The sequence below is a fragment of the Ips typographus genome, unplaced genomic scaffold (genome assembly GCF_016097725.1).
Source record: "Ips typographus isolate SLU unplaced genomic scaffold, UJ_Ityp_2.0 IpsContig107, whole genome shotgun sequence".
NCBI lineage: Eukaryota > Metazoa > Arthropoda > Insecta > Coleoptera > Curculionidae > Ips > Ips typographus.
The window spans coordinates 195,290-212,670 of record NW_028098533.1 but is presented as its reverse complement, the minus strand read 5'-3'; the positions used below and the strand labels follow the sequence as shown (position 1 = coordinate 212,670).

The 17,381-nt window shown below is 34.1% G+C and overlaps 1 long non-coding RNA gene across 1 annotated transcript; it reads left to right on the top strand.

Annotated features, from left to right (window-relative positions):
* Window positions 1–8,016: 8,016 nt before the first annotated feature.
* LOC145739364 (uncharacterized) lies at window positions 8,017–15,600 on the top strand. Its single transcript, XR_014181001.1, has 2 exons — window positions 8,017–8,256; window positions 14,552–15,600. It is a non-coding gene; the product is annotated as an uncharacterized LOC145739364 (long non-coding RNA).
* Window positions 15,601–17,381: the final 1,781 nt, after the last annotated feature.

The window sequence follows — 17,381 nt, the reverse complement described above, 5'->3', positions numbered from 1 at the left end:
ACATTCAAAAAAGTGACGTTAACGATGGCATTTTAATTTTAAAAATAGTTTCGTGAGTTAATGTATCAGTTTAGACTAAAAAACGGTTTGTGACTTTAAAATTATCAGAGGTATTTACGAAAATTATACCTACTAATTATACCGTTTACCAAAATCGGTGTAACTTTTAAGGATCTGGTTCATTACGGTTGAATGAATTTTAGAACGCGATTGGTATTCCTATTTCTGATATGTCTTTGACATCTAGCATCATGATGTTCACTGTTGAAATGTTTTTTTAATATCGGCGTACTCTCCCTCCATCTCGCAAACAGAATATATTCCAATATCCATTTTAATTTAACAGGTCAATCTCATAAGCTAGCTAAACTGTGGAACAAACCGACAAACCGTCAACCATAAACTAATTTTTGGGGTTATGATTCTAAACTTTAACGGAAAATCTGTCAAAAGTCACTTTTTTCTAATTTACCGACGGAACTTCTCGATCCATAAATTATAAACCGGGTACATATATTCGGTATATGGGTAAAATTTCAGAACGGCAATAGTAGTTACCAAAAACAATTTTCGAACGCTCTAGGTTAAACAGGTATCTACGGTAGAATATTCGTAAATGCCTCAGTTTAAACTGAAAAACGGTCACGGGACCATCCAAATAACATTTTGACATTTAAAACTGTCACGTCACATTAAAAAATATCAGCGTAAACCTAAAAACGGTCACGTGACCTTTACGATTCCGTTTTGACGTTAAAAAAGAGTCACTAGACCTTAAAAAAATAATTGATGATTGAAAATGGCCACGTGATCATTTTCACCGTTAAAACAGTCACGTGACTTTAAAAACCTTCAAGTATTAACTTTAACAGTCAAGTAACACTTCAAATAATATTTTGACATTTAAAACGGCCATACTTTTTAAAACTAACTACATTTCGACTGAGCGTATCTCCGTTATTTAAGGAGCTACAAGCTGCAAAAGAGCTACAAAAAAAGTGTAAATAAGGAAAGTTCTAGAAAATTGTATCCTCTACAGGATTGTATTAAGGAGTTTTTGCTTTTAAAAGCATCCCTAAGGAGTTACAAAGCAAAAAGTGACTAAAAGTCCTAACCTAATTTTACGTAAATTGAAATAATGAATTACTCACGCTTGTTGTTAAAACTATCGTAAACTTCAAACTCTCCGGCCAATCATTTATCACTTATTTGGGTTTCCATTATTAATTATTAATTGGTTATATATTATAAATTCCATTTGAACACAATTATCCAAAAATATTATTCTCAATAATAAACATGGATATCACACATTTTTGTCCCTCCTTTTACAGGTTACATCCGTATATGTTTCACTGTGTATGTCAGTTGGTTTTTGAACCTACTTTCATACAGATGGAGTTACATGCCTGTTGAAGCCAAAAAGCAGAAACACGTGTCGCCGGGTTATCATCCTTGTCCCTCTCTGGTTCACCTTTTTGCGGAATTGGCCAATAAACTCATTACATCCGCATACATTACACTCCATATTCTCAATAATGTTTGGAATTTCATTCCAATTTAAATCATACAAATAAATGCGTGGTTTAGTTTTAGTCCACAGTTAAACATGCAAAAAGGAAAAATTTTGCTTCGAATCTAAGATCAATCAAGTTTAGATTCCCTTAGTGATATTCAAAGTATACCAGGGAGCCTATTCTTGAAAGCAGGGAACGGAACTTTCAAGAGAAGTGTTGATAGAATGTGACAGAAGAAGCTGACAATAGCGGGTTCCTGTCACATTCTACAGGTCTTTCTCTTGACAATTCCCTTCCCTCGTTTCAAGAATACGCACCCAGGTGTCCAAGAGCACCCTGGACATAGGAGATTAACATGGGATAACGGTTTTGATTTTTTTGCGCCTGTACGGTTGATTTGATTGAAAAATCGTATTAATGAAAGTTGTAGTACCTATCACGGACTAGTTTTCTGTATTTTTTTCAGATCTCTAACTTGAGCCCTTTCGTCGTAAAACACGAACAAAAATGAGAAAATTTAAACTTTTGGCCTGCACTGTATAGGCGGTTGTCGGGCAAGGGTAAACAGGTCATTGTTGCCGGTACGGTTGCTCGACAACCGTTCTACAGTGCAGGTAAAAAGTTAAAATGTTCGCATTTTTGTTCGTGTTTTACGACGAAGGGGCTCAAGTTAGAGATCTGAAAAAAATACAGAAAACTAGTCCGTGATAGGTACTACAACTTTCATTAATACGATTTTTCAATCAAATCAACCGTACAGGCGCAAAAAATCAAAACCGTTTTCCCATGTTAATCTCCTATGTCCAGGGTGCTCTTGGACACCTGGGTGCGTATTCTTGAAACGAGGGAAGGGAATTGTCAAGAGAAAGACCTGTAGAATGTGACAGGAACCGCTATTGTCAGCTTCTTCTGTCACATTCTATCAACACTTCTCTTGAGAATTCCGTCCCCTGCTTTCAAGAATAAGCCCCTGGTATACTAAAAAGGGTAGCTTGTAATTAAAGCCATTCGACAAAATAGTCTAAATATAGAATTCAGTCAATAGTTACACTCGCTAAACAAACCACTAAAGGATATCGAGTGTGATAGCTGAGGTTGTGATAACAAAGCGTTAATGAACCGAAATTAGTCACGATATTCTTGCTGTGATAATTAGGTTAGTGTTTGGCAAATAGCTGAGGTTTTCCCTTTACCGATTATTGAAAGACGATTAAACTCTGACTTTAATCGCATTTTGATTATATACGATTGTAGTACGTACTTCTTAGAGCAAGTTAAGATTATTTTGCCATGACAGAAAGTTCGTTTTCTCAAAAAATTATAAATTACTACACTCCTAAAAGCTGTCCACTGTCCATTTAAGTCCCTGTCATCAATCTCAAACAATACACTTTATATTTTGATCTGTGCCATCGGATAAATGTGTGGTCTATACATCAAGTCTTATAATTTATATTCCAGGAATGTTCATTAACCAAAGGTTTAACTTTGCTTAACAAAGCAATTTACCGAACTTTCAGTTAAAGTTGAAAAGTCTACTAAAGAAAGAGAGTTACACTAGCATTCTGTCCACCTCCGCCCTTTTAAAGATATAAATCGATATTTTATCCCCGACTATGCCCTACGTCCTTTCAATAGAGCAGCTCCACTTTTTTATTCAATGCAAATATGTGTGTACCAACCTTCGGAATGATTGAATTATTTCATCCAATCTTCTTGAAACTTATTTATTTAATATCAGATTGACATTATTGGAGTGTTATTTTCTTACAAATAAAAACAAAATTGATTTATCTCTATGGGAAATGAATATTAAATTACGGTTTTCCAAATCATTTTCAGAAGTTTGATTTTATCTGAATGTTGTTCCGAATAAAATTAAGTTATCCTTGGCCGATAACAGCTCCGATGCTCGCTAAGCCCTCGGCCAATTTAGGTGATTGAATCTGACGATCTCATCTGAGAGAAAAAACCGGAGGAATTATTCCAAAATGGCCTAAAGCCAAAAATCGGGTCATCGATCCTTTTTAACAGCACACAATGGTGGAGAGAAGCGAATAATTCTTTTGTAATCTCTCCCTTTTAATGGCAATTTATAGCTATAAGCTGTAGTAGATAAATCTAATGTGACCCACCAGATTCTATAGCTATGGTTTGCAAACACTTATTCTGTGTTAAAATTTACAAATTCCAAAACTAAACTAACGAAAAACATCAAATTTTCCAGTACATATTCACGTTTCTATATCTAGTCTCTGAGTTTGGACGCTCGTTACGGTAATTTGCATTACAGTTCCAACCACACATTATGAAACAATCAATCATCGGGGTCTGTTTCGGTATGGCACATGGCAATTTAAATTAGCATTGAGCAGAATAATATCAGTTTAACAAACCGCTTCTAATTACCAATTTTCAAGGAACTGCGTTGAAATTAGAGGGGGCAAACTGCAGAACAGGACAACAGTTCTATGAGCAATTAGCAGCTGCTCAAAGTTTCAATTAGTAAGCATTTATGAATCAATCGTACCAATAATCTAGCCTGCTACTTCAATCATTCCCTGTTTAAATAAGTTGGCAAATCCTTGAGTTCGATAACCGGATGTTCCATTAGGTTAGTGTGCCTGATTGGTTTTATAGATTAACTTGATATTAAGTTCAGATTAATTTTATCGCTTCAAGTTGTTTGCAGCTGAATTTAGACAGCTTAATAAACTCTGTTTGATTGATTTCTGAATATCTATGTCGATTAAATATCCGACACAAAATTATTGCTAAAAGAATATTTTTTAGAATTAATTATCGCTTCCACTAGTAGTTTGTAATAAATTGACCTAGAGAGAAAACACCTTAATATTCATGATGGCAGCCTAATTCCTCCAGAAGCAGGTCTCAGAATTTCGAAACTGCGGTTCTCTAAATTCCTAGGAGTTAATAAAACTCGTGTCGTCGCATAATTTTAAGCACTTAACGCGATATTAGGGGCAATTTTATTACTTTATTTGTCGTCCTGGATGCTAAGGATAACACGTTCTTACAGCTGATTAAAACAGTTTGGTGCCCGGATTATGCTAATACTATTGACATACATGGATTAAAACAACAATCTTACAAGACGTTTCATAAGAAGATTTTGGTCTATATTTACATGACGAATTAAAACGATTCTATAAAATACATGCAAGGCGAGAAAATAGGATATGCCAAGTGTTAAAAGACTGTATACTCCCTTGAGAAATACATGAGAAACTAAAAAGTAGGCAGATTCTCCAGCATTAGTATTTCAGCTATAGTAATATTGTTCTGTAAAATTATACCGGTGTCATTTAATGGATGGTGTGTATTGTAAAAATATACGTCATACTTTCTGTTCAGTGACTTCCTTATCTCACTCACTCCATTAGGAGTGATATCAAGACTTTTCATAGACTACTTCCAGAAGTAAAAAGTGCCTTATTACCTCTAAACGCTGTTTTAGTAAACTTTTTGGTTCAATAACGCTTTCTTGTTGGTTACTGTTGTCACATTTTAAAAGGGTTTCAGATGCTTTAAGCATAAATCAGCCTAAATCATGTAAATAAAGATGAAAGTTTTAAAAACAAACTAGGAAAATGGCTTTTATTTTCAACCAGGTATGTAATAACGTCATTTCTTATGTGTGAACCAGGTGGAAAGATGAAAATTACCTACTTTTACTTTCCACCCGTGTTAATGTCAATATGCGTTTTGTCATATCTTGGCTTACTTTTACAGTTAAAAGACTGTCTGTTGCCACCTCTGCAACAATTCGCAGCTCTGATGATGAGTAACATCTGCGTCTTCAGAAATCCCCATGCTGAAGCACGAAGAGCACTTTAAGAAACGTTTCAGCTCAAAATATTAAAACACAATAGCACAATAATGACGTTGTCAAGATTGCAAACAAATCACCAGTCGCTTATTATGGTTGAAGTCATAACTACTCGTACCTATAATACCTTATTATTGTTAGAGACTATGAGCAATCAATATTTCAACTGAATTATTTATTAAAAGTTTTGATAATTGGTTGAAAATAAAATAGTATACAAACCACGGTGGAAATTTTAATTTCTCAAAAAATTGAAATCAAGCACTTTCCACCTGAGTATGTAATATACTATTACAACTGTGTATAAACTTTGATTGGTTGGTCATGTACTATGACTTCTGCAGAATATAAACTTAAAGCTTCCAAGAATTTAGATTACCTCTAGGACCATTTCGAAGGTTCTATAGACCTGTTAATGCTATTGGCAACCTTTTAAAAAGGTGCCACAGCTCTTAAACCTTCCTTAGACTTGTTTAAAATTGTCATGGGCCTTTAGCAACATTTTGAAAGTTCCATAGATCACTAAATACTATTGAGAACTTTCTAAAAAGTGCCAGAGTCTTCTACAAGTGTTTTAAATCTTCCCAGACTTGTTTAAAAGTGTCAGAGGCCTTTAGGAGCATTTTGAAAGTTCCATAGATCTCTAAATACTATTGAGAACCTTCTAAAAGTACCAGAAGCTTCTACAAGTGTCTTTCTCAAGAGGCCTCTCTAGAACCGTTTTAAATGTGCCAAAGACCCCTAAATGGTACTGACAACTTTTCAAAGTCTTTTACAACTGTTTTAAACTTTTCCAAAGCTGTTTTAAATTATCAGAGGCTTTTAGTACCATTTTGAAAGTTTCATAAACTTTTAAACGCTATTGAGAATCTTCTAAAAAGTGCCAAATGTCTCTACAAGTGTCTTAAATCTTCCCAGATTTGTTTTAAATTGTCAGAGACCTCTCTAGAACCGTTTTGAATATGCCAAAGACCCTAAATGGTACTGACAACCTTCCAAAGTCTTTTACAACCGTTTTAAACTTTTCCAGAGCTGTTTTAAATCGTCAGAGGCCTCTAGGACTATTTTGAAAGTTCCATAGACCTCTAAGGGCTATTAAGAGCCTTCTAAAAAGTGCCAAAGGCCCCTACAAGTGTCTTACACCTTCTTCTAGAAATTGTTTTAAATTGTCAGATGCTTCTTAAGCCATGTGGAGGTGCCATAAATAATACTATTTCTATAAATAATACTGGAAACTTTCTAGAAATTGCCAAAGGATTCTACAAGTGTCTTAAACCTTCCAAGAATTGTTTTAATTTGTCAAATGCTTCTGGATCCTTCAACAAAGTGCCCGTGGCCTCTAAATGCTACTGACAACCTTCTAAAAGTTGATTGGTTCGTCATATGCTATGTAATTTATTGTAATACTTGCTGGTTATTGTGACGTAACAGTCAGAAGTCACTGAACAGAACTACTTTTTCGGCTTCACACTTAGTTCTATAATTTTTATTTTTGTCATTGAAAATTCACTTTGCGGAACATATTATTTCAAACGTGTCAAAAAATCGGATAGAAACGTCAAGAAAGCTGAAGCCTAATTCTTGAATTAGAGAACCGAATTTACAAGAGAAGTACTAGAAGTTGTTAGAATGTGTCAGACTGATTGACAATGGCAGATCTCTGTCATAGTCTGTATACGTTTGTCTCGGTAACTCGCTTTCTTGTTTTCGAAAATAGGCACATTCCTTCAGATTTATTTTTTTTGTTCTGTGTATCTTTGCGACAAATTTTTAATTTTAAAATCTTGATTTTAGGTTGTCATCAGACCTTCGTGAGCCGGCCTGGTGGTCCTATGAACGGAACATTCACGGGACCTGAATTCACAAACTATCGCGGTTTAACCCTTAGCTGCGTTTACACATTTCTGGGTGGTCCAGGTCAACGAGTTCAAATTACCTTCGACACGTTTCGTCTACGAGGTGCTCCACCAGAGTGAGTATTAGTGTTAAATGGACAGCTCCGTGCGCGCCTAAAAGATTGCCTATGGTTTAAATTGCATTCGAGTTGGTAGCATATTTTCTGTGTAGTTGGAAATAATTGGCTAGAGATATTTGTATATTATGATTTACAAATTCCTCAAATAAGCTTTTTAAAGATGCAAAAATTACGTTAACTGCTTGCGCACAAAAATGTGTAGGAGGTTGTAGCATTCCAAAGAATATCTCACAGATAGTCAGGCAGCTAAATAATGCATTGGAGCTGTTGAAACCACTACTACTTGAAGCAACTTTTGTTTCAATGTTGAATTAAAAAAATTAAGTGACTTTAAAAGTTTGACAATGGCTATTAAATTCTAAATGACATGATAGTAAATTTAAAAGGTTTTATTTGCATTCACAACTTTGCATATAAATGTTATATCATGGTCACCCACCAGAGACGGACACTGACCCATAAGATTGCCAAGTCAGCTAAACGGAAATCGTGTTCCAATTACAAAACCATAGCTATAGTAAAATTGTGCAATCAAGCTGTGTCAGCATAGGCTAATATTATAAATTAGAGGTGTAGTGTAAAAATCGCGTCTATTAATATTAAACTTTTGCATAAGTAGTTAATAGTACCATTATTTATTATTCCAATATAATTAAGTGATTTCTTGAAATAAATAATTTTTTTAAAAAGTGCTTCATAAGAAGAAGAACCCAACAAATTGGCGCAGTCGCAGTAGGATTCGTAAACGTTGCTAGAACACGAGTATTCTAACTAGTAACGGCGGATTCCAATCCCTTAACGAAGAAAAGAACCTCAGACTCAGAAGTCAGAAGCAATCCGATCATCACTCGTGAAAACTACGTCCGGAAAGTCCAGTAGCAGCAGCGAGAACACGACGGAATGTTAATTTTTATGTAAGTAAAGAATCATCTCGATTTACTTTACAATTTTACATTTTTGTGTGAAACTGTTCGATTTTCCAAATATCGCATTTCCTTACACCAACTATTAATACCCTATCCTATCTTTGGTTTAAGCTATAAGAAAGTAAACTTAAACTAAAAACAATTTTAATACTAGTTATAAAAAAAAATATCTTAACATATCAAAATGCCAGATACAACAGCAACAGTTGTAGAAGTAGAACCTTACAAACTATCAGAAATTTTTTCAATTATTCCTGAATTTGATGGTGATCAAATCTTTCTAGGAAATTTTATTGATGCTTGTGATTGTGCTTTTAATATGGCTACAACACAACAGAAAGTTTTTCTTTTAATTCACATAAAAAATAAAATGAGAGGTAGAGCCGCTCAATTAATAAGTTCTAGAAATCCAGGAACTTATGCAGAACTTAAACATTTACTAAACTTACATTTTGGAGACTCAAGAGATCTCTCATCGCTAATTCAAGATTTACAAAGATTAAAACAATTGCCAAACGAATCACCCCTTACATTTTATAATCGACTTCAAGTATTAAATTCAAAATTACTTGCTAATATTCAAAAATCAGGCTTATCTAGACAACAAAAAGATGCTCAAACTAGTTTAATAGAAACTATGGCATTGAACGCTTTATTAACCGGTTTAGATTTTCGCTTAGGACAATTAATTCGTGCTAGTAATCCACAAACTTTATTAGAAGCTCAAAGCAGAATTCGAAGAGAACTTCAATTGTCTTATTTTGAACAACAAAAATCAAGTAGATTAACTCAAAATCCTAAACCACAAACCAAACCCAATTCGATTCCCAGATGTAACAATTGTGGCCGATCTGGTCATATTTCAAGTCAATGTAGACAAACATCAAATCAAAGACCTCCACAATTTAACCATTTAACCATAATTTTCAAAGACCAGTTTTTGATCAAAGAACAAACTCTTCTCCTATGCAGCGACCTATTATTAATAATAATAATAATAACGCACACTCAAATCGACCAACTAATTTTACCCCTAATGAAAGTAATTTTCAACCTAGATCAAATTCGTATCAACGTCCTTTTAATTCTAATGGAGCACAAAGAACTTTACATGTCCAATATGAAGATTTTCCTAATCAATCATTTAATGAACAAATTGAAACTGAAACGTTTCATCAACTCCCAAATAATGAATTGTACCAAATAAATGAAAATCTTGTTGACACATCATATTCCCATGAAACTGAAAGCAGTCAGGATTTTCAGATTGCTACGTCAAGCAACCATCCCCCAGAAAATTCTACAATCTCAAACCCAGTTTCACAAATCCAATCTCAACTTCAAACATTGAATTTCGACGACATGAACCCGAACATGAACTTCCCGGAACAACAGTTTCTTTAAGTCCACTACTAACAGTGAACTCAAAAAATCTTTATTATATTTACGACGCTTCGCAAACATTTAAATTACTTATTGATACCGGAGCAGGAATCTCAATATTTAAAGCAAACACAGTGAAAAATTATTCTCGTAGAAATCCCGAACATATAACAGTTCAAGGAATAACAGATCAAAAAATTTTAATTACTGAATCTGTTTGTATACCTTTTGTAGCTGGAAGTGATCATAAAGTTTATATCTACGATTTGGATATTGATTTTGATGGTATAATAGGTTTAGATTTTCTAGATCACTATAATTGTATTGTCGATTTAAAATCAAAACAACTTATTACAAATTTTAAAACTATTCCTTTACATAAAGTAACTAATGATTCAAGTAACAATTCAATTTCAAACTCTCCTTATCAAAGTCAAGAGAACAATTTTTGCAATAAAAAATGTAATAATAAAATTTCTATCGAAGGCCGAATCGAAAAAATATGCAAATTAAAATGCAATCTAGCTAATACAAGTGCAATTCTCTATGCCCAAGAAAAAGATAAGGTCCGATTACCTAACGTATTAGTTAAAGTCAATGACCAAGGTGAATTTCTTACATCTGTTATAAATGCTAACGTAATTAATAAAACTGTCGAGTTTTCAGACATAATTATAGAACCATTTGTCCCGGAATGTAAGAACAACGAACTTGCTTATTCTTTGAATCCCGATAATTATACTGACCAACCACAAGACAGACACGCGCTAATAAAAAAGCAACTTAGAACAGATCATCTTAATGACGAAGAAAAATGTGCAATTACTGAACTTTGTCTTGAATTTTCCGATATATTCTATTTAGATGGCGACATCTTATCTTTCACTAGTGAGATAAAACACTCAATCGAAACTAATGGTGCCAGACCTGTATTTTCAAAATCTTATAGATACCCGCAAATTCATAAAGAGGAAGTAAAATCTCAAATTAATAAAATGCTTGATCAAGGTATTATTCGTCATTCTACATCTCCATGGTCTTCCCCTGTATGGGTTGTCCCAAAGAAGCTAGACGCTTCTGGAAAACAAAAGTGGCGAGTTGTAATAGACTACCGCAAACTTAACGAACTGACAGTTGACGACAAATACCCACTGCCAAATATTTCTGATTTACTAGACCAATTAGGTAAGTGTGAATATTTCACAACACTCGACCTTGCCTCTGGTTTTCACCAGATTGAAGTAGATCCTAAAGACATTTTTTTAAAAACAGCTTTTTCAGTTGAAAATGGTCTTTACGAATTTGTTCGTATGCCATTCGGACTCAAGAATGCACCGTCCACTTTCCAACGCGTCATGGACAACATTCTTTTAGGCATTCAAAATGAACGATGTCTAGTTTACATGGATGACATTATTGTCTATTCACCAACTATTCACGAACACATTACCAGATTAACGGAAGTCTTTAAACGTCTACGTAACGCAAACTTAAAAATTTAACCAGACAAATGTGAATTTTTAAGGAAAGAAGTAGCTTATCTTGGACACCTTATTACTCAACATGGTGTAAAACCCAATCCAGACAAAATTAAATGCATTGAAAAATTCCCAGTCCCTACTTCACCTAAAGAAATAAAATCATTCTTAGGTCTTTCTGGTTACTACCGACGATTCATCCCTAATTTCGCAAAGATTTCTAAACCATTAACTAAATTACTTCAAAAAGATGTTACTTTCCATTTTGATGAAGAATGTGTGAACTCTTTTAACACATTGAGAAAAGCTTTAACTTCAAATCCCATTTTGATTTATCCCAATTTTGACGAAACATTTTTGCTTACAACAGACGCAAGCTCTTTTGCGATAGGTGCCGTTTTATCCCAAGGTCCTGTTGGAAAAGATTTACCAATTGCTTACGCCTCAAGAACTCTATGTAGTGCTGAAACAAAATATTCCACAATTGAAAGAGAACTCCTCGCAATTGTATGGGCAGTAAAACATTTTCGTCCATATCTTTTTGGTCGTAAATTCATTCTCATTACCGATCATCGTCCTTTAACATGGCTCTTTTCCATTAAAGACCCCGGAAGTCGCTTAGCACGTTGGCGTCTAAAGTTAGAGGAATATGATTATAAAATCGAATACAAACCCGGAAGATATATCAATATCAATAACAACGCTGATGCATTATCAAGAATAAGAGTTAATCATTTTCAAGAATGTGTGAAATTTCACTCAAAAGTTCGAAATTTTGCTTTAAACGAAGAAGCTGGACCATCTATTAATAATGATCCACCTTTTGAAGACAACAGTTTTATGAATGTCGAAGAAATAACTAACGAATACAATACATTTACGCATTTATATAAAACCACATCTATGAATGACTACTCAAAAATAGAAATATCTAATTTACAACTTTTAGATAAATCTCACAAAAACATCGTTACATTCTTTTGGCGAAATAAACTCGAAGAACTGCATGAGAAAATCATTGACGATATACTAGAAAAATATTTCGATTTGCAATCTAAAACGATTAATATTGTTTCTAGTAAAAGTGTCAAAGATCGTAAATATTTCATAATACCACTACCTTACGATAATGACTCTGTAGTTCCAATTCTCTTTTTAACTTTATATAAAGATCGTGAAAAATTTGAACCTAATAAAACATATTGTATAGAAAATAATTTACAGTTACCTATAACTGAAATTCTATGTTTTATTTTGGCCGACAAAGATGTTCATTTGAAAATATGCCAAAATATTGTCAGAACTCCAGACGATGACCAAATTCCAATCATTTTGGAGCAATACCATAGTGGAAAAAACAACTTACATCGAGGTATAAATGAAACTATTAAGCGAATTAAAGAAAAATATAATTGGCTAGGTTTAACCAAGGATGTCGAAAAGTTAATTAAAAGTTGCGAAATTTGTCAAAAAGTGAAAATTTGTAGGAAAAATCTTAGTACACCTTTAGTCGTCACAGAGACACCAAAAACAACTTTTGAACGAATTAACATCGATCTGTTTGAATATCCTACTCGCAATTACGCACTGACCATTCGTGATGAATTAACAAAATTCACTCAAGCTTATCCTCTATCTGATAAGAAAGCTTCAAATGTTGCGAATACTTTATTAGTATTTTTCCAACACTATGGAACTCCTTTAAGAATACATTGTGATCGTGGCAGAGAATTTGATAACGTCCTCTTAAGAGACCTTTGCCGTCTTTTGAAATAAAATTAACTTTTTCAAGCGTTAGTCATTCTCAATCTAACGGTTCGTTAGAAAGATTTCATGCTACATTAAATGAAATGATAAATATCCACAAAACAGAACATCCCGATGATCATGCTTTTAATATTCTTCCATATGCTGTAATTTCTTATAACAACACAAAAATTAAAACTCATGGTTTCAGTCCTTACGAATTATTATTCGGACATACGTCTATTAGACCTCCTGAAACACTTTACAATCAAAAAGAACTAATCTTAAAATACATTCGAGATCTAAATAATCGTATGGAACACTATTACAAAATAGCAAGATCAAGATCAATCGCGCAAAAAGAAAAAGCTAAGGTGAGATTCGATAATTTAATAACCAGAAATGTCCCTGAATATAAAGTAGGTGATAAAGTGTATGTAAAAGAATCTCAAATTAAAGACAAGTCCCATAATAAATTTAATGGTCCGTTCGAAATTATTGAAGTTTATGAAACATCAGCTAAAGTTAGAAATTTAGATACTAATTCACTTTCAAAAATAAACTTTGACAGAATGAAACCATTCTATGATTAGTTTTTCTTTCCAGATTCCTCGGAATTACATCGCAAGTCATCGCTCAATTCAACATATCACCAATTAATAATACGATAGGAATATTTTACCATGAAGCAGGTACAGTCGAAATATCAAATGACAAATGGACGCTTCTTGTATACAAAGACCTTCAAGAGATTCGAAATACTATACGTGACAATAATAAGATACTCGATAAATTAATAACATTGTTTGACGATCCTTCACCTCGTATGACATCATTTAAAGTTGAAATTCAAACTCATGTTAGTCTTATCAGACAAACTGCAACATCAGTAGAACAAAAATATAAAGAAATTCTAGCTGATTCAAACAATTACGCTTTTCGTAGTAAACGAGGTTTAGTCAATGGCATAGGTAGTATTTTTAAATCTATTACCGGAAACTTGGATTACGCTGATGGCGAATATTTTAATGAATGCATTAATAAAGTTACACGCGACGAACGTGAAATAGAACAATTACTTAAAAACCAAATATCGGTTACAAGTTCCGTTCTAAGAAACGTTAATTCTACTATTCAGCAATTTCAGATAGACGAGAAAAATTTCAACGAAAACATTGTAACAATTCAGAATGCACTAAACAGAATTTCCGATGATGTAGCTTTTTATGAGGCACAAGTAAAAGTATTGAATTTTTGCCAATCATTAATGGAAAGCTATGTATTTTTGGAAAACTATCTTGATGATATTTTAAATGCCATCACTTTTGCTCGTTTAAGAATCTTGCACAGCTCAATAATCACTCCTATCGATTTAATCACTTCTCTCCAGGAAATTTCAAGAACTTTAACTAGAAATAATTTTCCCTTACCAACTTATACTTCAAGTGTTGCTAAGTATCTTGATGTAATTGAGTTAGAAGCCTATCAATCCGAAAATCAAGTTGTATTCGTTCTTCTTATACCCTTAGTAGAACCTGAAACCTATACACTTTATAACACATTTCCCATCCCAATTTTGGATAATCGTACAGGTTTCTTTTACATTCTTCCAACAACGCAAAGATATATCGCGAGAGATGATGATTCTTTATTGTACGTATCACTTCAAAATTTAGAAAGCTGTAAAAACCTTCAGACAAGACTGAAAATTTGCTCAAACATACTCCAGTATCCAATTGACAGCGATGCTATATGTGAAGCACAACTGTTACGACAACAGAAAATTCTTCCAAGGACATGCCAAACATCAATTCTAGCCGCTACAGACTACAACGTTCAAGAAATTGACTACAACTTATGGTTAGTAACAATCTCCGAACCACTACCTGTCACTGTAAGATGCGGAAACCGAAATCCAGAGTCGCAGATACTGAAGACGAATTCAATCATCAAACTCCAACCTAATTGCAATGCCTTCATTGGAAGTACCAGAATCCATTCGAAATATCTCGTTCAAAACTTCAAAAACATTACATATCAAAGCCATCCTGTTAAGATCCCCTACGAATGCTGTAATCATTTACCAGAACGATACAATGTCCCTGATTTGACGCCTTTAAAATTAAGCAAAATCAATTACGACGATTTAAGCGTGGCTCAACACAGATTAAACCAATACTCGGAAGAATTGGACAAAATCATTCAAGAACCTTTTGTCACTAAACATTATCATTGGTTTACCACCGCTTCAATTGTAATTATTGTATTAATTCTTGTTGTACTCATCTTATGCAAATGCAGGAAAAAGAAGTACCCTAAACTTTGCCTAACCGGAAACAGTGGACCACCGCCATCTCCAAGATCTGAACGCAGCGAGTTAAAACAAACCCAATGGAAGAAGCTATTACCAAGAAGAAGGACTAGTATCCACCCAGAACCATCTTTTGATGAATCCTTGGAACTTCAAGCTAACCCATAAAAGTTGTTGCATGGCTACAACTTTTTCCTAAAAAGGAGAGCTGTTATATCATGGTCACCCACCAGAGACGAACACTGACCCATAAGATTGCCAAGTCAGCTAAACGGAAATCGTGTTCCAATTACAAAACCATAGCTATAGTAAAATTGTGCAATCAAGCTGTGTCAGCATAGGCTAATATTATAAATTAGAGGTGTAGTGTAAAAATCGCGTCTATTAATATTAAACTTTTGCATAAGTAGTTAATAGTACCATTATTTTATTATTCCAATATAATTAAGTGATTTCTTGAAATAAATAATTTTTTTAAAAAAGTGCTTCATAAGAAGAAGAACCCAACATACATTAAATTGACGTGAAGTTTTAACGGCAATTAGGCAATTGGTATACTGGTAAAATAAATCGAGAAATAAGAACGGACTGACCTTGTTTGTGCAAGATGTCGATGTCGAGCCGGCCGGCTTCCGTGAGAATTCGTGTAACGTGGATTTTCGATGAATTAACTTATTCGGTTCGAAGACCAATATTTCTTGGGGCTTTTCCTCAAGTAATAATTGGAATAAAAACCACCATTTGCTTATTTAGCGGACTGTAATATTTATTATGTAAAAAAATGGTAAACTAACGAGAGTAATAACTATTTACACTGTTCATGCCGGTTGCCGACCAAAGAAAAAGAACAAACATAAAACTACACTGTCTGCCTCAAACTAAGAACTAAGAAGCGGCGTTTCCGCGTTTTTCCCTTGAACACAAATCAACAAATAAATGTTTTAAAACAGTCAAAGATCAAAATCATTTGTGTTCTTTCTACAAACCTAAGTATAAAATTATACATGATCTTCGAGCCGAATGGTTTTTTCAGAGGAAAAACATCCAAGGTTAGTCGCAGAAACAAAAATCACATGTCGATAAAGTCAAATTGCTGTACCAAAACGGGCTAAATCGTATTGAGCAAAGTATCAGAAGCATAACTTGGTGGAAAAACTGGACTTCTACCAAATCAACAAGCCAATAATCAATAGAAGAAAGAGTCGAAGAAGTTCTGTGTGAAGACTTCAAAACAAAGGTCAATAAAGGTCAAGTTGGAGCATATCCAGTTTCTTTCGGTGAGTCAGTTTTAATCTTTAAGCATTTATTCCTTTCAAAAATACAAATCGAGTTTGTTTTGCCTTTAATTGAGTGGATCTAGGATTCAAGTGTATATTATCATGCTGTTTCTTGGTTGCTATAGTGTCAGATTCACATTTGTATTGTCACAGATTCCAACATTTATATTCACCATACCTATCGTACTGTACATCTAAACTAAACTAAATAAATAAACTTCTATCTCAGCAAGTCTAGTAGGAATCTGGTTCAGTCGACGAGTATTTATACAGGTAGGCCGGCCATCAAAGAATCCGGGTCGGCCGGCGAGTAACAGTCTCTAACTTAAAGTGGTGGGACGGTTCGCTACCCTCTTAGGATCCCAGGCTGAGAAGAGAAGGGTTCTCTCGCAACTTAAAGTGACCGTTATAACACTTAACCCTATCAGTTTACTACTTGGTCCTTTGATCACACCGTACAAGAGCACCTTACGTGTCCCTCCGTAGCTTCATGAAGACGTCGGTAAATACGGCATTAATGGCCTTCTAATCTGGGGGTAAGGATATCCCCTCTGTGTTGCTTATTTGTGACCTGGGTTGATTCTCTACCATCCCTCACTAGGCACCTAAGGGTGACACGTAGAGTATTGTCAAACTGAGACATATCAGCAGTTTGTGTATATAAACATTCAATAAGTCTAAATAATGGAATGAGATATGTCTAATGATGATTTAAAGCAGCTTACCACAAGGCGTGAACAAGTAAAAGGATCTTTAATTAGGTTTACTTAGTTTGTTGACAAATGTAAGTAGGTACAGTCAAGAGGAATGTAATATTATGCAATTAGAATCTAGGCTAGAAAATGCTTGTACATTAATAGAACATTTTAATAATTTTCAAAATGATATCGAGCTTTTGGATGAGTATGAAATTGGTTC